At 33.9% G+C, this 27,582-nt stretch overlaps 1 protein-coding gene across 3 annotated transcripts in view; it reads right to left on the reverse strand.

Annotated features, from left to right (window-relative positions):
* Positions 1–27,582, reverse strand: part of CSMD3 (CUB and Sushi multiple domains 3) — a 1,080,105-nt gene that overhangs the window by 818,204 nt on the left and 234,319 nt on the right. The gene's annotated exons all lie outside the window — the stretch shown is intronic.

Here is a 27,582-nt window from a genome sequence, read left to right on the forward strand (position 1 = left end):
TTCACTGTGTACTACTGGAGTGTTTAATTACATCATAGAATAGAAATGTAACATTAAACATTATAGATCTTATGGTCTGATTGTTAACTGTGAATATTTTAGCATGATTGACATCACTCGCTAATAAATAAATAAACTAAAAGGTAGCATATGCTAGTACTTTTCCTTACATAGAAATAAAAGAGAGATGATTTGAGGAGAAGCTTTCTGATTATAAACTGTTTTTACAGTTTAGTCTAATAACCATTTATCGAGCTCTAAAATAATTGATGGGAATAAAGAAAAATAACACTTAGACTCTGCACTCAAAAACTGTATACTGCATGAAATTCTTCCTGGCCTCATTCTTCTAATTATAAAATTTAACCTTAACAATTGACAGTTGGCACAACTTTTTCTCAAAACATTCACTTCTTTTTATTTTCATGATATCACACTCCGCCAGTCTTTCTCTTACATCTCTGGGAGGTTTTTCTATTTCTCACTTCTTGGATCTCCCGACCATCGTAGGTCTTATACTCTTCAGTGCCTCTGGACATATTCTTGGACGTGCTTCTCTTCCCATTCCATACTTTCCAACATTTACATTCCAAAGATCTCCAAGATTATAACCCCAGCTCACACTTCTCTATTCTGAGCTCCAGATCCATATATCTTACTCTTTGTTTTGTTTTTGTTTTTAACTTTGTCACTTAGATATCTTTAAAGTACCTCAAAATTAAAATATACAAAACTAATATTTCCTGGTTTAAATATATTTCTCTTCCATCATTCTTCATTTCAATGAATGGGGTGTTTTCCCTCACCTCTGTTCTCTTGACTGATAACTCTTCATCATTCAACCACACATCCACTGATTTAAAAATCTCTAAATTCTGTTAATTCTCCTCCCAAATATATATCAGATGCATCATGTCACTACCTCTCCTCTCTGACCACCCTTGGCTAAGTCACCAGTACCTCTTCCCTGGACCACTACAATAACTTCCTCTCAGTCACCACTCCCATGTATTCTTGGTCACTAGAATCTTTGAAAATGCAGGTTTGATTCTGTCACACAACACCAACACACTGTCTCTTTCTCAAACTATTTAGTTGCTTCCCATTGCTCATAGGACAAAGTTAAAAACTTTTAACATAACTTACAATGTCCTACAGCAAAGTCTTATTTCTAAATTGTTGCATATCCACATTTTTCACTCCACTTTCTCTCACTATTTTCCCAATGCACCAGAATTTTTTATTTAGTTCCTCAAAAGTACCAAATTCATCTTGTCTTCGACCACGTTGTTCCAACTGCTAAAAATACTCTCTTTATCACTGTTCTTATGCTTCTCACAGCCTTTTGCAATGCTGGCTTGCTTTATTCTTCACACTGAGCCTGATTGTCATTCAAAGCATTGGGTTGCTTTCTCTAACCCTAAGCATCACTTATATCCTCTCATAGAACACAGAACACTACATCATTTCCTCATAGTCCTTACAACAATTGGAACTGTATCGTCTGTATAATTATTTTAATTTTATATTTATCTGCCTCTTTACCCCTCAGTAATGATGTGTAAAACAAACCAAAAGTCAGCGTTTTACTGGTTTCTTCATGTATGTTATAAAGTAACAAACTTTAACTTTATTAAAACAATCCAAATAGTAGCATTTTTTAAAAGAGAATTAAAGCTAAGTAGACACTAATTTCTCATATGATGCATTAGTTTTTACATTAATTACAGTTCTCTGAAGATTTATATAGGTATTATCAATGGCTTCATGTATATAATATTTAAAATAAATAAATCATGTCTGGCGATGCATGGTACAAATCTTGAATATGTGTATTTTGTGAAGTCAAAATCTTCTGAGGGGGAAAAAAAAATCTTCTGAGGAGCAGGTTGCCATTTCAGAGTTTGAGTGATGAAACTTAAAGTCTAAAATTTTAAGCTCAATATAATCTCTTACAGTTTCATTTACATTATGCCCAATATCTGGAACTTGAAAGATGCTTACCACAATTTTGTATCCTCTAACTGTTGCTTGTTTCTTCACTATCACATCAGCCAAATTCCTAATACAGGATACGTGGACTGCATCCTCATCTTTCAAGTTTCACTGCCTTCCCGCACTGTTTCATTGCTATGTATTAAGACAGCTCTTTTATAATCAATTATTTTCCACTTCTAAAATCACACTGCTTGTAGAAAAATCCAAAAGTCACTGCTCAAGCTAGTGCTAATCAAATTCAATTCCTTTATTTAAGTTAAAGAGCACTTTTTGCTTCCTTGAATTCTATGCAATTCCTTATACCTCCAAAGTCTAAAAATATATTTTCCCAGAGAAAAGATTTAAATGTTTTCCAAAGTTTCATTGTGCAACATCAACCTAGCCCAAGTCCTGTGACTATTCATGGTGTAATCCTAGGCTCTACTTTTAGCTAAAGAATGGAAATGGTATATTTCCCTAAGATCTAATTAAACAATTTATGAAAGAGGAAACTCCTTTGAAAATAACATGAGCTTTCACATATGCTATCCCTCAAAGGGTCCTAGAGTCTCCAAAGTGTATCAGCTGTGGTGCCATCTGTGATCTGAATCAATAGCAAATGCCATCAATATAGAATTTAGGCCAAAAAGTTAGGATTCTGTCAGAACTTATTAATAGATTAGTAGAACACTGCTACCTCCTAACAAATTTAATACTCTGCATTTAATACTCTAAATGCACCGTGTGAAGATGAAAATTTTTTGAGCAACAAATACTTTCCTACGTAGTTGCAAAATTACCCAGGTTCTTTGATTCATTCACCTGGAAAATATTCAGTGATGGTATCATGATAGGCCATGATCCTATGGCTACAATAACAAACAAAATAGAAAAGTGTATCCCACTCTCTAAGAATATTCTACATGGGTTGTACACTTCCTGTATAATCTCCTCTGCTTGAGCAAAGGCTGAGCCGGTGAATATGAAAGTATATCACTTCTGTGATTATTCTGTGTTCTGTTGCAAAAAGAAAGGGCTTTGCAGATGTGATTACAGTTCCCAGGTAGTTGACTTTGAACTAATCACAAGGAAGCATATCCTTGGTGTGCCTTATCTAATTAGCTGAGCTCTTAGAAGAGATGAAGAGTGTAAGTGCAGCAAGTACTCTCCTACTGACCATGAAGAAGCAAGCTGCCATGTTAAGGAGAGTGCCACATGACAGAGAATGGTGAGAATCCCCTGGGATTTGAGAACCTCAGTCCTAAACTACAAGGAACTGAATAATAACAACAACCAGTGAGCTTGGAAGATGAAACTGCAGCCCTAAGCAGCAATTATTTCAGCATGATGTGACCCTGAGCAGAGGATACAGCTAAGCCATGTCCAGATTCCTGACCCACAGACATTGTGAGAAAAAAATTTTGTTGTTGTTTTAAGCCATTGTTTGTGGTGTTTTGTTATGCAGCAATAGAAAACTAATATGGAGGGGGAAAGTCTTGTACTTTTCACCTCTTTAACTATTGAAGGATCATATTTAGTTCCTCATGATCACTACTGGACTTAGATATATAGATACATGAAGCATCCTATGAAAGAGTCACAGTAATATATTAATAATATAAAGTAACAGAATATATAATTTGAAATATACCACAAATTTCCTTGATTTTTATTAACAGAAATTTCTGGTAAGTTCAGGGGAATTTAGTTAGTTTTATAACTGACATTTTATTTCAACAGAAGCTCAACAACAGAATCAAACCAAAAAAACTGTATTATTTTACAGATACTTTGATATGGTAAAAGAAAATCTGTGGTTTACAGTCAAGAATATTTAAACTCAAATTTTATTTCTGCCATTATCTTACTGTATGATCTTGGGAAATGCTTAGCTTCTCTGGAAAATATTAGAAATTTTGATTATGCCATAATTTGGCAAAATATAACAGTAATTTCAATACATTATTAGTGGGACTATAACAAGGTGTGTCTATTTTGGAGAACAGGTTAGAAATAATTGGTCAAACAAAGAATACATGTGTACCAATGACCCAGCATCACATTTCTGAGTACATGGAGACCTTAAAGTTACATGGGTGAAATGTTCATCACAGGGTTATTTGTGGTAGCAGGGTGTCAGAGGCAATCCAGGTATCCTTCAGTGGTACTAGAATGGCTTAACACTATGTGAAACCATACAATACGGCATTAGAACCACCTGAAGAGCTTTCTAAAAAGAAATATTGATATTCTGGCCTTACCCTCAGAGTATCCAGTTGGTCTGCAATGGCCTGGGATACTAGATGTTTCATGGAAGGTTGTGCAGCCAAGGTTGAAAATTTTGGACAAAGCTTAAAATCAGGGTGCTGAGTAAAGGGTAAGGAATAGTAAGAAATCTACAGCACAATACGATTTATGTCAATACCACTTATGTAAAAGCATATAAACACAAAATATCACTCCATATTTTATAAGGACACAAAAATAAAAGATGTAACTGACACATTTGAGCAGTTCCTTACGTGGGGAGATGCATGGGAGTACAGAATGAGGATAAAAGGTAGTTCAATATACACATATTCACACATAACTACCTGCATCCAGACAGGAAAGAGGTCTGACAAAGAATTCTGATAACAGCATTCCAGGAATAAGAAATGTGATTAACTCATTACTCTGTAACTGAGCTATAAATAATAACAATGACAACATAAAATTGCAGGATGAGACAATCTTTAAAGACCTATTTTATACTGTGCATTTCTTTTTTTCCTCCAGAGAGTACTTTTTAATGTATATTTCCATCTAGTAAGATGAAAAGTTCTCTTTACTCACTCACTGCCTTTTCAGCTTGAGACACTTTTTCTTTGGCTGAGTCTCACCTACTGAGAATCCAACAGATACAAAGGAATATGCCAAGACTTATGATTATTTTAAGAGGAATAATTAAGAGAACAAACAATGATTGCTCTGCAGAAGGAAAGACTTGGTAATAGGCACTGAGACTATGAGAAATGTTTTCTAATATTTGAAAGGTCTTCATCTGTCATATGCAAAAAAGATGACACTGATTTTGTTTGGCATCAAATGGAACAATGGGAATCACTAGATGGAAGTTACAAGAACTTCACATTTCAACATAACGTGGCTTCTATTTAGAGTTGTCCAGATAGGGAAAGATATGCCATTGAAGATTGTGAGCTCACGATCATTAGAGCACTCAGTTACTTTATTAACCTTATAAGAAATCTAAGTGTATTGATAATCTCCACATTCAGGTTCCCAGAGTGCCAAATAGAAATATATTGTAAGTAAAACTGGATATAATTTCAATATATCTGAGTAAGCTATGATCATATGAAGCAACTTAAAATTTCCATTCCAAACAGCAGATAGTTTTTAATGGTACCTTACCTTTTTTATAGACTTTTCCCTTTACAGTACCCACCCACAGCACCCAGAATGTAATTATATAATTTGGTGGTGATTATTTGTAAATATCTATCTTCTTCACTAGGCTATTCTCTTCATGATGGTAGGACTATGATTTTGTTGTTGTTGTTGTTGTTTTTATACAGTAGTATCTCCAGTGTCTAGTGTATTTTTTAAAAATGAATAAATTGTCAGCTGCTCCAATCTATCATTTCTCTAATCCTTAGTTTCATAATATCTGGCCTTAAAAAAGGGTTACCATATTCTAAATAATGTTAGAAAGAGAATAGTGGTTTGATTATATTGAATTTTGGTCTTTTAAAAATAGGGTTGGGGGTCACCTCACACTCATTGGAATAGTTACTATTAAAAACAAAGCAAAACAAACAAACAAATAAAAAACAGAAAATAACAAGTGCTGGTGATGATGTAGAGATACTGGAACCCTGTGTACTCGGTGGGAATGACAAATGGTACAGCTGCTGTGGAAGAGGGCATGGTGGCTCCTAAGAAAATTAAACATAGAATTACCAAATGATCCAACAATTCAACTTTTGGGTATATACCCAAAAGAACTGAAAACAGGGTCTCAAGACATCTATACACCCATATTCACAGTAGCTAAAACATACAAGCAACCCACATGTCCATCCGTAGATGAATGGATAAACAAAATGTGTTATACAGACACAATGGGATATTATTCAACCATAAAAAAGAAGGAAATTCTGACATATGCTACAACATGGATGAATCTTGAGGACATTATGCTAAGTGAAATAAGCCTGTCAAAAAGAGACAAATCTTGTATGATTCTATTCACATGAGGTAGCTAAAGCAGTCAAAATCAAAGGGAGGAAGAATGGTGCTTGCCAGTAGCTTGGGTGGGAGGAAAGAATGTAGAGTTACTGTTTAATAGTTATAAAGTTTCAGTTTTGCAAGACGAAAGAGTTCTGAAGATGGAAGGTGGTAACGACTGCACAAAAAAATGAATGTACTTAAATTGAACTGCATGCTTAAAGTTGTTTAGCCAGTAAATTTTTTGCTTTGTGTATTTACTACAATAGGAAATAGGGCTAAGAGAAAAAAGATTTTGTTACTATAAAACAAGAAAATTCACTAAGAATGTTCAGCTCTGTCATGTCTACTGCTTACCTTTTAAAATAATTTAAAACTCAAAGGCATATACTTAACTCCCAAGTGTAAGGACGTCTTAGGCCACTATTAAAAGGGCTTTGGGAAAATATCAAACTGTATTACTGAGGCAAAAGAATGCTCATAATTCCTAAAGTACATCAAAAGGCTTAGTCCAGACTCTCTCAAAAGAGTGAGGTATTTGTGTCCCACTTATATTTTACCCACTAAAAGTACTGGAAACATCTGAGAACCATCTAAATCAGCTAGATTTTATCATATTTCTTAGAATCCCTGATATGAATTTTGATTTATAATGTGATATATCTAGAAAATGATCTTTTGGAAGTATTTTAAGATGTATTTTTCAGCATCATAAGCTTATTAAATATGACAAGTAACAGAATACACAATAACTGCATAAAACAGTATATTATATTTCTATGGGGACATACGTGATTATAGTATTTAGGCAAACACCAAAATATTTAACTTCAATATTGAAAAGAAAAAGAAAATAGTATACCTTGGGAAGAATGTATTTGGATCTTAGTACAAAGAAGCCTTTTGTACAGAATTTAACATTATCTGTTAGATGCATTTTGAAGCAAAAAAAACAGCAAGAAATTTAGTTTGTGCTTATTAGATGACAAGGCACTTCTGAATTTTATATCAGCATTAACAGGGCCAGAAGTAAAGTTAAGTGAGGCACTAATCTCAGGTGCAAAAAATTCAGTAATTAAGATAAATTATAATTAAAATTTTTATAAAAATTAATACAAAAATTCTATAATGAGCAAGTTATCAAAGTCTTAAATAAAGACAAGATCAATACTCTTTTTTTTTACCCCCCTTTTATCTCCTTTGACTCCAATATGACTGGGCACAATATCATAATAAGGATGTTTGTATAACAAAGAGTATTGGAAGACAAAGACAGTATCACCCTCTGGAGCAGAGGGGAAATTTTCTTACATAAATAATAAAAAAGAGTGTTTCCCTTTGGGGCAAATGTTGAACATGTTTGCTAGAAGTCTGCATTTGAAATACTGGGGTTTCCTAAGTTTGTGGCTCCTCAACTCTGACACAAACTCACTGCATATACAGTATCCACTAGTGGCATTTTACTTTGTCTTGTGGTATGTGGAGGGCAACTTCTGCAATAAGAACTGATTTAACTATGAAGCTCATGGTATTTACTGTGCTTTAATTAATAAAGTCCTTTGTCTCTGACCCAGGAGTCTCATGTCTTTGCTAATATATATGACACTGTGGCAAGTTAACTTCTTAGCTTCCGAGTAAGGCAAAATGTTACAACTTTCATAGCTGTAGCATTTTGTTTTGTTTTCCAATTTCTTCAAAGGCAAATAAAATCTTGGAACTTTCTGCATGCTACAATACTGGTGTTTTCATCTGATACAGTTTACTTAAGCCCCGCAAAATTTTAAATAGCTTTATATATAATTAATATTTAAAGGTCTTTAAATATATTTTCTTCAAAAAAATTTACACTAAATTAGATATTGATGGAGTTGAAGAAAACAGTGGTGCATTTCATATACTTTCTATGTTTGCATTCAGCATTTCAGAAATAGATGCTCAAAATGCAGAGGGAGTTGAATTTTCAGAGGATGCCATATGTATTATAAGCATAGCTCTCTGTGAATACATAACTGCCCTATGCTGAATTTAAATCTAATTTTGTGACAGCTGTAAAAATGGTTATCTCATAAAGAAAAGCAAAGAAATCAAATTTGTTATTCTCTGAAAAGTTACAATGCTAAATAAAGCATTGTTCTGAATTTTAAACCATAACATTTCCGCCTCTAGTGCAGTTCCTGGGAAAATGTAATCTTTAGAAAATATTTATAAATCACCTTTCATGATGAAGAATTTTGAAATAATTTCCAAACATAAGTAGAAGGAAAAGTAGAGTGGAACTTCTCACAGAAAGTATTTGTTCATAAACATCTGGGCAGAAAAAGAATACTGCAACCACAACCAAGGGTGCTGAAAATTATGATTGAATAAATCAGGTATGTACTAAACCTACAAGATGCCAACACTTCCTGACAAAAAAATGAAAAAGAGGAAAAAAAAAAAAAAGAGATGTCAACATAGAGAAAGGCTGACAACACTGATTCTAGGAGCATAGGAGTAGGAACAAGAAAAATATTCGTGAATCACATGTATGGCAAGGAAGGTCCCCCCGTAGATTATTTTCAGCTTTTTAATTTTACTTTTATCAAATGATGAATGAGAACATAATAAAATAAAGTTGAATATTATCACTTGAGTTGACTCTAAGCTCATAGTTTTCAAGTGCAAGTTACCCAATTTCATCCTTGAAGCAAACTGAAACAGGTAGTTTCAAAGGTCAAAGAGTCTATCCCTGAGTACAACTGCAAACCTAAGCTTAAAGTCATTATAACCATCCACTTGGGACACAGCATATAAAATATTATACTATGAAAAGATATATGATCAGAAAACATTTGGGTTATAAATATGTATAAACATATATAGATGTGTATGCATATGTATAAAATTTTTAATGGGCACACGATAAGAAACTAATGATAGGGAAAATGTTTCTTAAATTTGAAGTAATAATCTTTCTTTCACCACATTTAGGAGGGAAAAGAATGGTGGAAGAAAATAAAGATGGTGCCAGATGATATCTTAAAATCAGCAAAATCTTCTAAGGAGTCCCAGTACTCAAGTGTCTTTGAGATCCCTTAGCCCGTTAGCCAATATTGATGGTTTTTTACCTAAGAAAAGGGGGTGCCCTCGTTAGAAACTCCAGATGTAATATCTGTTCCTAAAAGCCATGTTGGAAGTATTATGAATATTTATAAATATTCTGCTACTTCTATGCTTGTGTAGGATGCAATTCTATACCATTTGGAGTCACGTGGCTTGTTTTAGCCAATGAAATAAAAAATAGATATATCCTGTCTCACCTCCTGACCAAAGTTTTAAGAAACACTATCTAGTTGCCATTTGTCCTTTTTTGCCCCTACATTAGAAGTTATGGGAAAATGTCCTGAGATGGGGCCTCTATAACCCTGAGTTAGCCAATGACTATGGTAAGCAGAGCCCCTCTGCTGCTTGCATTCTATAGCTAGACTGAGAAAATATTTAACTTTCATTATATGAAGGTACTGAGATTATAGGGTTATTTGTTGTTGCCGCATGACCTAGCCTAATCTAACCGATACAAGCCACACATTAGTCAATTTTGATGTATTAAATAAAATGAAAAGACATTTTTTTCTTACTTTTTTTCTTCCTGAACTGCAGTCACTTTATCTCAAACATCTCCACAGATGTTCATTATAATATCTCTCTTGAGCTGAATTACTCATGAGGGCAGAGGAATTAACCTAAATTTAATTAAGAAAAATCGATGAGGGCTTCCCTGGTGGCGCAGTGGTCAAGAGTCCGCCTGCTGATGCAGGGGACATGGGTTCGTGCCCCGGTCCCGGAAGATCCTACATGCCACGGAGCAGCTAGGCCCGTGAGCCACTGCCACTGAGCCTGAGCATCCGGAGCCTGTGCTCTGCAGCGGGAGAGGCCACAACAGTGAGAGGCCTGCGTACCGCAAAAAAAAAAAAAAAAGAAGAAAAAAGAAAAATCGATGAAACTGACTGAGGTTCTCATTAAATGATTAAATTACTCCTCACTAATAATTTGTTCCTACAAAATAATAGAAAATACACTTAAAGTTCACTTGATTAACACTGTGGGATATAAATTGATTGCATTATTGTTCAAATGACGGAAAATAATGAAAGTGGCCTCTGCTCACTACTCCTGCTAACTGAAGTCAGAGTATTATAGAATGAAAGCTTCATCTCTTATAAGCTAATCAAAACACTGGTGCTCAGGAAAAACAACACTAAAAAAGCCATATACCAAAGAGTAGAGAAATGATGGTCATTGACCCTTTGGTAAATAACTGTAGGTGAGAATGATATCTTGATTTTACTGAAAACACAAGTTGATAGAATAAATGTTTTTTGAATTTATGGAGTCAAGTACTTTCAATTGCTTATCTATATAACTTGTTAACAAGTTTTACTGGGGAATAATTTGGAAAATCATAATTTATACTAATATGAGAAATAACCTTACTAAATTTTCCTTCTATAATCATCTGGGAAAGACTCTGCAAGGTTGTTTAACATATTCCTCAATAATAAATTACTTAAAATGGAAGGCTCATTGATGCATATTAGACTATTTCCACTGATTCAAGTGAATGTGTGGAAATGATGATAATATTTTTTTAATATTGAATCCACTAAATATCAATGGCTAAGGTACACAAAATATTTGGTCATATAGCAATATTTTAAACATTTTCACATTCTCTCTTTTCTACTTTTTCTTTATTCCTTTTCTATCTTTAATTTTATTTTTAACTCTGGATTATATGTTGAAAGTAACTCAAAATAGTAAGAATTCTAAATTTTGAGTGTCAGTTGTAAAAATGCTATGATATGAAACAAACTAATTTTCCCAAGACCTTGTGTATTCATAGCATATAAAGAAAAATGGACCATAACTTGTAATATTTACTTTGTTAATTTAAATTAAATTTAGTTAAACTTTAGAAGGTTTCACAGAGACAAACTATTCTCATACAACTAGACACTTTCCTGTTGAGATTACTGGGGATTGCTAAGGAAGAAAATCATTAAAATGCCCTCATTGAATAATCTACTTCCACATGCCACATAACATCCTTTAATCTCTGACCATTACCTAGAAATTCTCTCCTTATCCTCAAAGAAATCACCAGCAATATGATCCAGGAACAATATGTTTTGTTCAGGGGACAGATGTTAAATCAAAACAGATCATGCACTAAATATGCTAAAACATGTAGGAGAGATAGTCCTACAAGGAATTTAAATATGACCTTTCTGAAAATGTTACAGGGCTAACAGCAGCATGTTCCTAACTAAGCTTTAACTAGTTACACTAAGGTAGATATCAACAGCCACTCAAATTTTTCATTGCTAATGAAAATTTTAGTCTATCTTCTGTGCATTTACAGATGTCCTGGGGGATGAACCTTGATTTGTCTAAATCAGTTGATGGGGAATTCATCCCCCACTGACAAGTGATTGGGGTAGTCTTGCTTTCAATGAATTCAGAGTAATGCACATAGGAAGAATTATCATCATTGGAAAGTTACAGGTTCTAAAATCTTACTAAGATTTTACAGATAATGGTTTTTAGTTTACTTGGTTCTAACTCCTATTCCAGCGTGAACTTTGGCAGGGTTTTAACCTCTACCTGCCTCAGTGGATACTTGTAGTGAGAAAATCATAATACCTTATTGGTAAGTTTTTATAAAGGTAAAATGAGAATTCTTAGAACTATCCTTAGAACATGATAAGGACTTAAAAAATATTAGGTGTGTTATTATTATTGTTGAGATGGTGCTATAGACTAAATGTATGGGTTTCCACAAAATTCATGTTTGAAACTTACCAGTGCCTTAATCTTAGACTTCCCCACCACCAGAACTGTGAGAAATAAATTTCTGTTGTTTATAAGTCACCCAGTCTATGTTATTTTGTTACAGAAACCTGAATAGATAAGCTGGATGATAAATAGAAACATCCTTCGACTATCATCCAACTCTGTGCAAACTGTATGTGCGTGTGTGCACGCAAGTGCAAAATGGAGGACACAAACCTTCTGCCTATTGCCGATGCTCTCTCATTTACAATGGATACATTTACATAAATGCCATATTGCCAAAAAAACAAGCTTACCATCTCAAAAATGTTCAAATACACTTACTTAATGGCTTACACCTGCCTAGAGGATAAATCTGAGCTTTAAAACTCTCCTAAAGATGATTTCAAATGATCTTCTCAGTTGAAATTATAACCTTTCCTCTCTACATTTGTCTCCACCAGCAAAAGTCAATTCACTTTTAGTTTCCCCAGGTGATGTGTTACAGTACCACAGCTATAAACATTTACAACTGTACACATTATATATTACTAAATACATTTGTTCCCTAACCCTAGAAAGGTTGAAACATCTTGAGAGTTTGAAAAAGGGTTTGGTGAAGAGCAAAGAAACAACGAAAGACTAATAATTGATTATTAAAATTAAAATCTTTTAATTATTAAAAGATTAATAATTGATTATTAATCAATTTTGAGTTGAAATAAACTGGAAGAACAAGACAGTAACTCAAGACAGCAGGTTGTTATAATCTTAAAACCTTTTGTTTACAAGGTTGGTTGGATTTAATTTAAGAGAAAATGTTAAGCATTTTCAAAGACTAAGACTAAAGGAAAAATGGAAAGAATAAGTTTTATAATCAAGACAATGGGAAAGAGAGTATAACACGAAGGTTAAGAATGTGGTATTGGAGCCAGACTGCTTAAATCCAAATCCTCACACTACCTTTCACTAGCTATGTGACCTTGGGAAATATTAACCTCATTGTGCTTCAGTTTCCCCATCTATAAAATGGGGATCGAGATATTATCTACTCCGTATAGCATGAGTATGAAGATTAAATGGGTAATTGCAAACTGTCTCTGACCCAAAGAAAATGCTCAATAAATGATATGAGATAAAAAGAAGGCAATACAATATGAACATCTGAGTTATTTTTCAAATCTCCATCAAGATTAATCTCCCTCTCACCAAGACAAGATTCACAGCTGCCTCTGATTTTCCATGACATTTTATTTGTACCTTTCTTGAGGGATGCAGTAGAAGGGGCTGTTTATACTTTACTACAGTATATATTTATGTATGTGTTTTCCATATGTCATAGGCTCCTTAAAATCATCAACTGTTGTGCATCTCTTCTCCATCATTGTCAATCAACAGATATTTATTTATTTATTTATTTTTGCAGTACGTGGGCCTCTCACTGCTGTGGCCTCTCCCATTGTGGAGCACAGGCTCCGGACGCGCAGGCCCAGCGGCCATGGCTCACGGGCCCAGCCGCTCCGCGGCATGTGGGATCCTCCCAGATCGGGGCACGAACCCCTGTCCCCTGCATCGGCAGGCAGGCTCCCAACCACCGCACCACCAGGGAAGCCCTCAACAGATATTTAATTGAATATAAATACAAAAATATTATCCCTCCTTTATTTGAAAATATTTTTTGTAATTTTCACATATTTATTATTAGCACTTCAACCATCAAATTCTGTTTTTTGAATAAAAATTAGAGCAATAAAATGCCCGATATTTTTACTGACTCATTATACTTTGTACTGTGATGATTTTCTAAATATGCAGTGGCATTGACAATGACCTCATCTTAGTTGTTTAGAATCATTTTCTTCATTGTAGATATAAAGATTCAGGAACAACAGCCATTTAAGAAAGAGCTATGATAAATGCAATCATATAACATTTTCAAAAAATTTGGAATAATCATTAATATATTTACAATAAGCAGTTAAAGATTCATGCTAAATATAAAGTTTTGTTAACTATATTCACACTGAATTTCCTGTATAAGATGTCTAAATATAAAAAAACTAACTTATTTTTGAAATTAATTACACATCTTAAATGACAAAATGTAAAAGACAATTAAGATCATATTAATGCAGAAACATTATGCCCTTGGTTCTGTTCTCAGATGATGAATTTTCACATCGAATTTCACATGTACAAACTAACAAAGAGATTCACATTTCGAAAATATACAAAAATTGGGTCAGAACTAAATCTAGATAGTTGGGTTTGTATGTCACTGATAACGGCCAATGACATTAGGCATGTGTGGTTTGATTATATTGATTCTATGAATACGATTCTCCATCTTTTCAATAACAAGGCCTCATTTACACATCAGTAAGAAGATGTGATGCAACCCTGGGAAGCTCATTCTCTGAGTTCATATTTACTAATATAGGACATAGACATTAGAGTATACTGTGCCTTCTTCATGTTGTATTGCATAAGAAATTTTGCACTCTGCTTAGTAAGTGTGGTCTTCCCTCACAAATTGTTTGCTTTGTGAGACTATGAATAATGCTCTCCAGATTTGTTTAGGTTCCCAGGTAGATTAAAGCCAAATTTAATGTTGATTTTAACAAGTATATAAGAATACAGAACATGACTTTTGTATATTAACTTTGCTCTTGGTTTCAACTTGCTCTTCCATTATTTTCTCTTAACACAGTTATCCTTATTCTCATTTATTTTATTTACTGTGTAAATCATGTTTTTATGTTACATCATCTGCCTTTTTTACATTAGCTATAAGTCAAATACAAATATGTAATAAGTGACCTTAAAATTGTAACTTAGTTTGAATGCTATGGTAACCTCAAACATAAGGAGCAATAAATGAAGGGAAAACTGTCTTACTCAAAAATACAAGGAATTAGTGACATAAATATGGAACCATTAAAAACTATAGATAAAATACTTATTTTTCAAGACTCCTTCAATATTTAAGATACTTAGCACCAGTTTTACATACATAACAATTATATAGTAAAAAAGCAAATTATTTGTTTTGTTGAGTCAGATCTGCACTTGGGAAAATCCTAAGAAAAGTGACTGTAGAAAGATTTTAGACTTCAAGCACACTGAGCAATAGACCAAAAAAGTAGAATTTCTGAAGGCATTCAAATTTCAACATTTAAATTTTGTCTTCTAGTATTAACTGCACGAAAGATCTTTCATCACTGAATGGCTCAAACACACACACACACTTAACATAACTTACTAAGATGACCAATAATACTGCATAGGAGAGAAAGAGCCCAAGCCAAAAATGTATGAAGTGTCCTTCTAGAATGATTTCTATAAAAATTTTGTTTACTGTGCTTTCTTAGCACACAAAAAAAGGACTTTTCACATGAAGCTAGTCCACATAGCTAGCCATGTGTCACATGACATTACTCAATGTCATTTTCCTAAATTATTTTGCCTTATCTTTGGAATGATGGCTTTACAAAGAGCAATAGAATACCAGATGGTCATTGGTGTGGTTCACTGAGTTTATATCCTAGTAGGAAGTTAGGTGATTGCTTTTCAAGGTTCTTATCATGCATTAAACAATCTATTTCACCACAGGGAATTCTGAAGCTGTCAATATATTTTTGGCTAAGCATGTTCCATCATCTTTTCTGTAAGTCATGGTCCCAAATAATCATGTGAATTCTTTGTGAGCACTGAGACAGTATAATTTTTCTTTCTTTCTACAAGATTTGAAATGTAGGTAAGTGTTAGAAATGAGTATTGCTTAATATTTATAAAATTCTGTTTTTATTTTGGGTATAACATTATCAAACTATTTTGTTATTCTTCAAAAATATAAACTTTCCTCAAGCAATATGAATCTTTCATTTAGAACAAATACTTTAAATTCTTACACATCAAAACAAATAAACAAAAAACTCCAAATAAACAAAAGTCTCCACAGAAATATATGGCTTAAAGTTACACAGAATAGGCATAAACAATTGAAGACTCAGTTGCCTCAAAAAGAAACTGATTTTTGTGTTTGATTTTCAAAATACACATTTGTCAGCATCTTTCTAGGAATTGTAGAGAAAGAGAAAGAAGTGGAAATCATTCCATTAAGGAAAAAAAACACAAACATCTATAAATTAACAATACATTATAATAACATATAATACCAAAAAAATACAGACTTAATGACCATTTCTTTATTGTCAAACAAAATGGATTAATTCAAAATGAGACTGACATATGAAGGAACAAAAAACTTGGACAATAGAGAAAGGCAACAGAAACGTTTGAGTTTTTATATACAGGATGGAAAAGGAAACAATAATAAACAGCTTCCTGAACGGAGGAAGATGTAACTCACAAATACCTAGTGGGGAAAATAATGTGTGAGTTGAATGTTAAAGAGAATGCTGACTGCTAATTGCAGCAGCAGACAATTATATGGTAAAAATATAGAAATCTGACTTTCTTTTCTAAATATCAGAAATACACAGAAGGCCAGCACCTATTTCTTACACAAGAATGCCACTCTATCTTTTTGCATGGAATTAAAGTACACACATTTGGACAATAACCCAGGTCACCAAATAGATCATCTTCCAAATAAAAGTTCCCATATTCAGTAGACTATGAGTTTCATGAGGCCTGGGGCTGTTTCAATTACCATGGCTCTTAGCTGTATGGCATGTGCATAGTGACTTCTTAGTAGATACCAGTTTAATTACTGAATATATTTCAAATGTGAGAACTTCCAGAAATTAATGACTCAGAAATGCTGTTACCCATGGGAAACATATTTTCACCACTGATGTTTATTACTTGATGATCCCAACCTAATGTGTTAGGCTAATGTGGGGTTTAAAGTTCCCCTTAACTACTACAACTCTGAGAAAAATTCATTCCTCTGCCTGTATGGTCATAGAATGGATATATCTAGACCAGTTTTCAAATACCTGTTTTGATGATGACTACCATCAAGTAAGAAGTAAGGCAGTAATCACTACTTGTTGAATATTATGGAGTCTGTATTTTATATATATTAACTAATATAATCCTCATTATAGTAACTATCAAGTAGTAAGGACTCCCCTATCATACAGATGAGAAAACTGAGACCTGAAACACTAAATATCCACATAAAGATTCTATATCTTCTGAGTGGCAGACATGTAAAGGAAACCAAAGCTTTTATTAGACCAAAGTCCACTCTTCGCAGACTTTTTTACTCTCTTGTTTTAAAGAAAATATCTTGGAGCTATAGGCATATGTTTAACTGGCAATGGATATTTTAAAATATTCTAAACACATATATAACACAAGTGATAGCTATTACTTCTATATTATTTTTTTAATTATTTTTTCATGTATTTAAAACTATTTGTAATTTTTGAGTACCTTCTATGTGCTAAGCATTATAGAAACATTTTTAAAATGTTATCTCATTTAATCCAGTCTCTCTAAATTTACAATCTCCTGACATAAGTAAAAATATTCAATTTTTGACAAAAGAAACAACATTCCAGTAATATGTGGCAGGAAGGCAAATCAGCTCATGGATCTTATACCCTTAAAGACAAGTCTTGCAATCTTTGCTCCATCATACTGGACACTACTAAGACAACTTAATCAGGGCATTTTCATCCTTTTAATCACACAAATGAACTTTTCAGAACAAGGTTAGGGTACATGAGAAGGTGGTTGAGTGTTGGCCTGATTGTTGATAGAACAGCCTACATTTTCCTGGGAGAGATGAAGAAACAGCAAGTGACCTGAGACACTTGTCAATTTTTCCTTGTAGCCTGACATCACTAGGATTTTGGTAGTCTTTGAGGTGATAAAATAACCCCATTATCAAATGATTTACGCTTCTCTTGCATGTTTATTAAAAGGCATGCAGAAAATGTTTTCCTCATTACTATTAAATACAGCCGTTCACATAAAGAGACCAGATCCCTTTATGTGAAACGATAAGGCTAATGAATGATTTTGTGCCCAGATAACGTTGTCAAGATAGTAATGGAAAGTGTGGTAGAAAAATTCAAAGTTACACTTAATTTATGTGTAACTTTCACATGCACTTTTATTAGTTTGCCCCAGGTTGTGTATACCAAAATGCCATTCTGAATATAGAATATCATTATGAATTTTAGAATGGTTAATCTAGGACTAGCAAATCCATTTCACCTTGTCTGCCAACTGCTCTTAATTTGTAAGAAGTGTTGGGAGCACAGAGTTGAGGACTCTGAGGCCACATTAAAGCTCAGTGAAATAAATGGCATGGAATGTCTATCAAAGGGAGAAGTGCAGAACAGGTATGTATGCCAGGTATTTTCATTCCAGACTTAGTGCACAGGAATTTGGTTTCACTTTTTATGGAATATTGTTTAGCCCAGCATCAAGCAGTTAAATGCCTTTACAAATACTAGGAGATGGTGTTGATAAAATTCATCGTGCTTGTGAACACAAAAACCCTTGCACCATACTCTCTAGGTTGATGAGGGATTCATTTTTTCTTAAACTATCATGGTTAGGGATCACCAAAACAACTCTCTAAAAGCAAAGGTTTCATCAAGGAGAGAATATGTAAACTCCAGGGAAAGCAATAAGCAGATCATTACAATGTTATCAGCCCCCTGCAAAGTTATAAATTAAAGAATCAGTGTGCTATCAAGTGGCAAAGAGTAGAGGAGGGAAGCCATGGACTGAATAGTCTTTTTTTTTTTTTTTTCAAAAATGGCAAACACACAAAATCCAAATTCACTATCCCTCTACTCTTTTAAGTTTTAATTTAAAAAAAATGGCTAGTGGTAAATTGCTCCTTAGAAAACTAGATCATACACTCTATGAAGTATGACTTCATAGACTCCACCTTTAGCCAGTGAATATTAGTAATACATGAGAACTACTTTTGAGGCTAGAAAGGAAAATTATTGCCTCATTGAAAAAGTTCTTGCTCTATACAGTTTGTATTTTTAGCAAGTCCTCTGTGAAATTTTCTCTTAAAGCACTGTTCCAACCTCAACTCCCTTCCACTCAACTGGGAGAAATTAACGTCTTCCTTATCAAGGTGCCTAAAATTCCATACATTCTGTTATTAAAGCAATTATCACACATTACTGTAACTACTTGATTACATTACGATCAGTCCCACTAGAACTGGGTTCTTAAAGGCAAGATGTGTTTCTTAATCATATTTTGATCCTCATCACATGAAATAATGCTTTGCACAGAGCAGGCCCTTAATAAATATATTTGAATGAGTAAATGTATTCATCAGTATTATTGATAAAGAGAAAAAAAGGTAAGCTTGGAAAAATGAAATTGAGGAGACAGAATTTCAAAAAAAACATTGGGCGCCATTTTTTGATAGATAAAAGCCATAGAGGTTAGAATAGGAGTCAAAGAAAATATGCCTGAAGGGACTTGAAGACGACGAGTAGGGAAGTAGAGTATATGCCCTGGCAAAAACAAACAAAATGGCAACAAAATCTACAACAAAAACAGAAGTGCTGGTTGGAAGTTTAGACTTGGATATAAGTATAAATGATATTATCCATCAAGATTTTATTGACTGTAATTATTTTTTTTAAAGAGAAGATGGTAACAAGTGCTAAGGAAAAGTGGAAAGATAGAGCTACATAAATAACTTTGTATGTAACTGACACTTTACATATGCTATCATATTAAACTCCAACAGTACTGTGATTTTGGTATTTCTATCTATTAATTCTATTATAGCTAAAGAAATAGTTTCTAAAATAATGTAATTTTTGCTCAAAGGCCCTAGTAGGTAAGTGGAAGAATGAGTATTTAGATTCAGATCTTCCTGACCCCATAGGCTCTTAGCTGAAGGGAAAAAAGGAGCCCCACAAAGGAAATTAACTCTAGGATAGTGTTGGGAATACTCCACTGAAACCTCTTAAAACACTTCTTGGTTTTAAGTACCTTAAAAAGTCCTTTTGATTAAGGGAGTTTTAAGCATTTAAAAAATTGACTAAACATTTTTGGACTGATTCACATATAAAACCCCATTTACTCTCTTGTTATTAAACATTTTTGAAGAGAGATGCAAATAATTTTGGTGAAGTATCAAAGGGATAACGAGCTAAGGCTTTGGAACCTGACAGAATGGGTTCAAATCTGGCATCCCCCCCACCACACCCCAAATCAGGAAAAATTTCTTCATCAGACTCTAATGTTTCTGTACATCTTGCAAGCAGAGATTCCAACTGTCCTTCTTCTCTTTGTACCAAACTATCTTTTCAAAGGTATTTGTCCTGAAGCTCATGATTCCTCTCCTGTAACAACACATACTACATATGCAGATATCTCATACTCTTCATACATTCTATGGGAACTGGGCTTGGAGAACTGGCACAAACGCTGATGCTCTGTCTCCTGACACTTCTGTGAATAATAAACTCTCCTTTGTTTCTGACCCAAGAGTCTTGTGTCTTCTATCACCATCCAAGAAACTATGGCAGAGAAGTCATTAATTCCAAGTCAAGTAAAATCTCAAACTCTTCATGGTTCTTGACATTTATTGAGTAACCTTGAACAATTTTTTTCATTTCTTTAGTTTCAGTTTCATACTGTGAAATTTAAAAGTGAGCATGCTTATAAATTTCCTAATATGCTATAAATACTTAAGCAAACGATACTTAATTAGCAGTCATAGAAGTAGATAGGGGTGCCATCAGCATCACTGTGGAACGAGAGATGCTCTCTTTGTCTCTCCTCTTCAAACTACAACCAGTAAAAATCCGTAACTCAACAAATATGACTTGGCCCAGCACACCAGGGTGCTGGAGAATTCCACACATTTGTACATGTAAAGGTGGGTGGACTGGAATACATAGAGAAGGCAGAATCAGAAGAAAAGCAGAGACAGTGCCTGAGATCCTGAACCCCCAACCACAGCAGCTGAGCGCACAGTCCCAGAGAACCTGGTAGCAGCAGGAAAGGAGGCATACATAACTCCAGCCTCCCAGCCACAGTGGCTCACAGGGAACCAGGCAGCAGTGGCAGTTGAGCCTGCAACTGGTCTCTCCATCCATGAAGGTGCCTACCACTGCAGCCCTGCCCATCCACAGCAGTAGCACATGCAAACCTAATAACCCCAGATGCAGTAGAGGCAACCGAGACTCCAGCTGACTCCCTACTCTCCTACTCCCTCCACTGTAGCAGAGCCTGAGACTCAGGAGATCCTGGGCACAGAGTAGGTTCTTGCCATCCCAGTGCCTCAGGTAATGATGCCAGCTACAACAGCATCATTAGCAGCAGCGAGGCACAAGCAGCTACAATGATGGTACAAGGCAATACCTCTAGCAAAGGTGGTAGAGGATGGAAACTGCTGATTCTCAAATATAACTACAGGCAGCTCAAGTAAGAGAAACCAAAAACAGTGCTATAGCACAAGCTGCTGAAAAACAAAAGAAAGGCCACTGACTACTAATCTGTTAAATCATTAGAATCAAGGAAATAAAGAACATTTATCTAAAGAAGAAATTTATCCACTACTTCAAATGTGCCGGCATAAGAACAGCTCATCAAGCCCCATGAAAAACCATGGTAACACAGCATCACAAAAAAGAAAATTCTCCAGAAACCAAACTTAAAGTCACACTTATGGAGAATTATCCAGAATCCAACAGCACATTAAAAGGATCATACAACATGATCAAGTGGGATTTATCCCAGGGATGCAAGGAGTTTTCAATATCCACAAATCAATCAGTTTGATATACCTCATTAACAAACTGAATAAAAACCATATGATCATCTCAATAGATGCAGCAAAAACTTTTGATAAAATTCAACATACATTTATAAGAACTATCCAGAAAGTGAACATACAGGGAAAAACCCTCAACATAATAAAGGCCATATATGACAAACACACAGCTAACATCATACTCAATGGTGAAAAGCTGAATACATTCCCGCTAAGATCAGGAACAAGACAAGAATGCCCACTCTTGCCACTTTTATTCCACATAATTTTGGAAGTCCTAGCCACAGCAATCAGAGAAGAAAAGAAAGAAAAGGAATCCAAATTGGAAAGGAAGCTGTAAAACTGTCACTGTTTGCAAATAACATAATACTATACATAGAAAATCCTAAAGATGCTACCAGATAACTACTAGAGATCAATGAATTCAGTAAAGTTGCAGGATACAAAATCAATATACAGAAATCTGTTGCATTTCTATACGCTAACAACAAAATAGCAGAAAGACAAATTAAGAAAAGAATCCCATTTACCATCACATCAAGAAGAATAAAACACCTACAAATAAACCTACATAAGGAGGCAAAAGACCTGTACTCCAAAAACCATAAGATGCTGATGAAAGAAACTGAAGACCACACAAGCAGATGGAAAGATATACCATGTTCTTGGATTGGAAGAATCAATATAGTTAAAATGATCATATTACCCAAGGCAATCTACAGATTAAATGCAATACCTATCAAATTACCAATGGCATGTGTCACAGAACTGGAACAAAATTTTTTAAAATCTGTATGGAAACACGAAAGACCCCAAATAGCCAAAACAATCGTGAGAAAGAAGAATGGAGCTGTAGGAATCATGCTCCCTGACTTCAGACTATACTGCAAAGCCACAGTTATCAAAATAGTATGGCACATGCACAAAAACAGACACATAAAAATGACAGAAAGTCCAGAAATATTCCCACACATTTATAGTCAATCTACAACAAAGGAGGCAAGAATACACAATGGAGAAAAGACACTCTCTTCAGTAAGTGGTGCTGGGAAAACTGGACAGCTACATGTAAATGAATGAAATTAGAACATTCTCTAACACCACATAGAGAAATAAACTCAAAATTGATTAAAGACCCAAATGTAAGACTGGATACTATAAAACTCCTAGAGAAAAACATAGGCAAAACACTCTTTGACATAAAACACAGCGATATTTTATTGGATCTGTCCCCAAGGATAATGGAAACAAATGCAAAAATAAACAAATAGTATCTAGTTAAACTTAAAAGCCTTTACACAGCAAAGGAAACTATAAACAAAATAAAAAGACAACCTATGGACTGGGAGAGAATATTTGCAAACAATGCAACCAACAAGGGGTTAATTTCTAAAATATACAAACAGCTTATACAACTCAATATCAAAAAAACAAACAACCCAGTCAAAAAATGCACAGAAGACTTAAATAGACATTTCTCCAAAGAAGACATACAGATGGCCAACAGGCACATGAAAAGGTGCTCTACCTCACTAATTATTAGAGAAATACATGTCAAAACTACCATGAGGTACCACCTCACACCAGTCAAAATGGCCATCATCAAAAAGTCAACAAATAATAAACGCTGGAGAGGATGTGGAGAAAAGGGTATCCTCCCACACTGTTGGTGGGAATGTAAATTAGTGCAGCCACTGTGGAGAACAGTATGGAGGTTCCATAAGAAACTGAAAATGGATCTACCATATGATCCATCAATCCCACTCCTGGGCATATATCCAGAAAAGATTAAAACTCTAATTTGAAAAGATATATGCACCCTAATGTTCATAGCAGCACTATTTACAAGAGCCAAGACATGAAAGCAACCTTAATGTCCATCAACAGATGAATGGATAAAGCAGACACAGCACACATATATACATATATATACACACACACACATATATATATATATATACATACACACACATATATTTATAAAATATTCCATTACACGTATAATGGAATGTTACTCAGCCATAAAAAGGAATGACATAATACCATTTCCAGAAATATGGATAGACCTAGAAATTATCATACTAAGTGAAGTAAGTCAGACAGAGAAAGACAAATATCATACGATATAACTTATACGTGGAATTTTTTAAAAATCATACAAATGAACTTATTTACAAAACAGAATTAGACTCAGAGACAGAATACAAACTTATGATTACCAAAGGTGAAGGGGGGGAGGGATAAATTGGGAAATTGTGAATAACAGGTATATAAAATAGATAAACACCAAGGACCTACCGTATAACACAGGGAACTACATTCACTATCTTGCAATAACATATAATGGAAAAGAATATGAAAAAGAATAGACAAGATATAACTGAATCACTTTGCTGTACACCTGAAACACTGTAAATCAACTATACTTCAATAAAAGAAGACTATTTTATTTATGAGATGTTTTATATAAACCTCATGGTAACCATAATACATAAATCTAGAGCAGAGACACAATAAGGAAAGAAAAAAGAAACTGAGAACTATATCATAGAAAATCACCGAAATAAAATGGCAGAAACAATACAAAAAAAGAAATAACAGAGATATAAAGCAACCAGAAAAAAAAATGGAAGTACGAATGTAAATGGATTGAATTCACCAATTGAAACACAGAGTGGGTAGACAGAATACAACACAACAGCCAACTATATGCTCTCCAGGAGACTCAGCTCAGCTCTAAAGACAAGGACAGACTCAAAGGGAAGGGATGGAAGATGACACTCTAAGCAAATGGCAGCCAAACGAAAGTGGATGTAGCCATATTCATATGAGACAAAAGAGAATTCAAACCAAAAAATGATAAGGAGACAGATATGGAAATACTATAATGATAAAAGGTACAATTCATCAAGAAGACACAACAGTTATTAATACATATGCCCCTAAAATAGGAGCACCAACATATATAAAATAATTATTAACAGAACTAAGTGAGAAACTGAGAGCAACACAATAATAGTAGGGGATTTTAACATCCCACTTAGTTCAGTGAATGATGATCCATAGAGAAAGTCAACAAGGAAACAGTGGCCTTAAATGAAACACTAGATAAAATGGACTTAATAAATTTATAGAACATTACATCCAAATGTGGAACACACAACCTTCTCAAGTGCACATGGAACATCTCAAGGATAGAGCATTTCTTGGAACATACAAAAAAAAGTCTCAGTAATTTAAGAAGACTGAAATCATATCAAACAACTTTTCTGATCACAATAGTATGAAACTAGATATCAATTACAAGAAGAAAGCTAAAAAATTCACAAATATGTGAAACATAAACAGCATGCTACTGAACAACTATTGGATCAATGATGAAATCAAAGGAAGATTAAAAAATACACCTGAAGACAAATGAAAATGAAAATACAACATACCAAAACTTATCAGATGCAGCAAACATGGTACCAAGAGGGCAGTTTATAGCCAAACAGCCCTACCTCAAGAAATAAGAAAAATATCAAATATACAATCTAACCTAAAAGAACTAGGGAAAAAAAGAACAAATCCCAAACTGAGTAGAAGAAGGGAAGTCATACAGATCAGAGTAGAAATAAATGAAAAGAGACTAAATAGACAATAGAAAAGATCAATGAAATTAAGAGCTGGTTCTTTGAAAAGATAAACCTTTAGCTACAATCACTAAGGAAAAAAAAAGAAGAAAGAAGGTGCATATAAATAAAATCTGAAAAGAAAGGGAAGAAGCAACAAAAGATATCACAGAAGTACAAAGGATTATAAAAGAATACTACAAACAGCTATACACTAACAAATTGGACAATCAAGAAGAAATGGATATTCTTCGAGTCATACAATGTTCCAAGACTAAATCATAAAGAAATAAAAAATTTGAATAGACAGACAACTGATAAGGTAATTAAAACAATGATCAAAAACCTCACAAAAGACAAAATTCCAGATCCAAAACAGCTTTTCAGGTGAATTCTACCAAATATTCAAAGAATATTTAACACCCATTCTTCTCAAATTTTTCCAAAAAATTGAAAAGGAGGAATGCTTCCTAACTCATTTTATGAGGCCAACATTACCTTGATACTAAAACCAGACAAGTACACACAAGAAAAGAAAATTACAGGCCAACATCTGATGAACATATATGCAAAAATTATGTTACTATTAATGTTACTATTTATGTTACTATTAAAATTATGTTACAACAAATATTACTAAACTGAATAACAACAATGCATTTTAAGAAAGCATACATCATGATCAAGTGGGATTTATTCCTAGAATTAAAGGATGGTTCAACATCTGCAAATCAAGCAATGTGAGATATATATATATATATATATACACACACACACACACACGTATCTGTGTGTGTATATATACGTACACACACACACATATATCACATTAACAAAATGAAAAATAAATATATGTTCCACTCAATAGATACAGACAAAGCATCTGACAAGATTCAACACACATTTATGACAACTCTCAATAAAATAGGTATAGAAAAGAGTATTTCAATGTAATAAATGCCTAGAAGACACAAAGAAATGGAAAGATATTCCATGCTCAGCTCATGGATTAACACTGTTAAAATGTTAGAAGAATTAACATTGGAAGAATTAACACTGTTGAAGCATCCATACTACCTAGAGCAATCTACAGATTCAATGAAATCCCTATCAAAATTCCGGCAACATTTTTCACAGAAACTGAACAAAAAGCCCTAAAAATTATATGGAACCACAAAAGACACCGAGTGGCTGAAGCAATTCCAAGGAAAAAGGACAAAACTGGAGATATCACACTGATTTCAAATTACATTACAAAGCTATAATAATCAAAACAGCATGATATTGGCAGAAAAACATACATAGAGCTCAAATGGAATAGAATTGAGAGCCCAGAAATAAAACTACATATATATGGAAAATTAATTTATGACAAAGCAGCAAAGAACACACAATTGACAAAGGATAGTCTCTGCGGTGAAAGGTACTGTGAAAACTGGACAGCCACGTGCAAAAGAATGAAATTAGACCGCTATTTTATGCCATATACAAAAATCAGCTCAAAATGGATTAAAGACTTGAATTTAAGACCCAAAACCATAAAACTCCTAGAAGAAAGCATAGACAGTACATTGTTTGTCATCGATCTTAGCAATATCTTTCTGGATATGTCTCCTAAGGAAAAGGAAACAAAAGCAAAAATAAACAAATGGGGCTACATCGAACTAAAAAGCTTCTGAACGGCAAAGCAAAGGACCAACAAAATGAAAACACAATCTAATGAATGGGAGAAGATATCTGCAAATCCTATAATAAATAAGGGGTTAATAACCAAAATAGAAAAAGAACTCATAAAACTCAACAACAACAACAAAACCTGATCAAAAAATGGGCAGATGACTTGAGATCATGATTTCTCCAGAGAATTTTTGTGGGCAAGATTCATGCATGAATTCAGCTAATGTTGAACATGTTCTGTCTTCCAGGCTATGTACTTTGTCTACATTAGTATATTACTATGTTTTCTCCATAATACAAGTGATCCTTATTAGTATCAATAATAAATTATACAGCATTCTTAATTTCACGAATTCCCATGCTAAACTCTCTAGCAGAAATCTTTAAAAGGTTCATAGATTCAGTCAATATTTCAAAATGAAAACAAAATCATGATTTTGACAGCCTAACTAAATTTCTATGCATCATAAACTCCATGTTTTTCCAGTACAAACATCAAGACACATATATACACAATGTATGTATAAA

Source organism: Delphinus delphis, chromosome 17 (assembly GCF_949987515.2).
Source record: "Delphinus delphis chromosome 17, mDelDel1.2, whole genome shotgun sequence".
Taxonomy (NCBI): domain Eukaryota; kingdom Metazoa; phylum Chordata; class Mammalia; order Artiodactyla; family Delphinidae; genus Delphinus; species Delphinus delphis.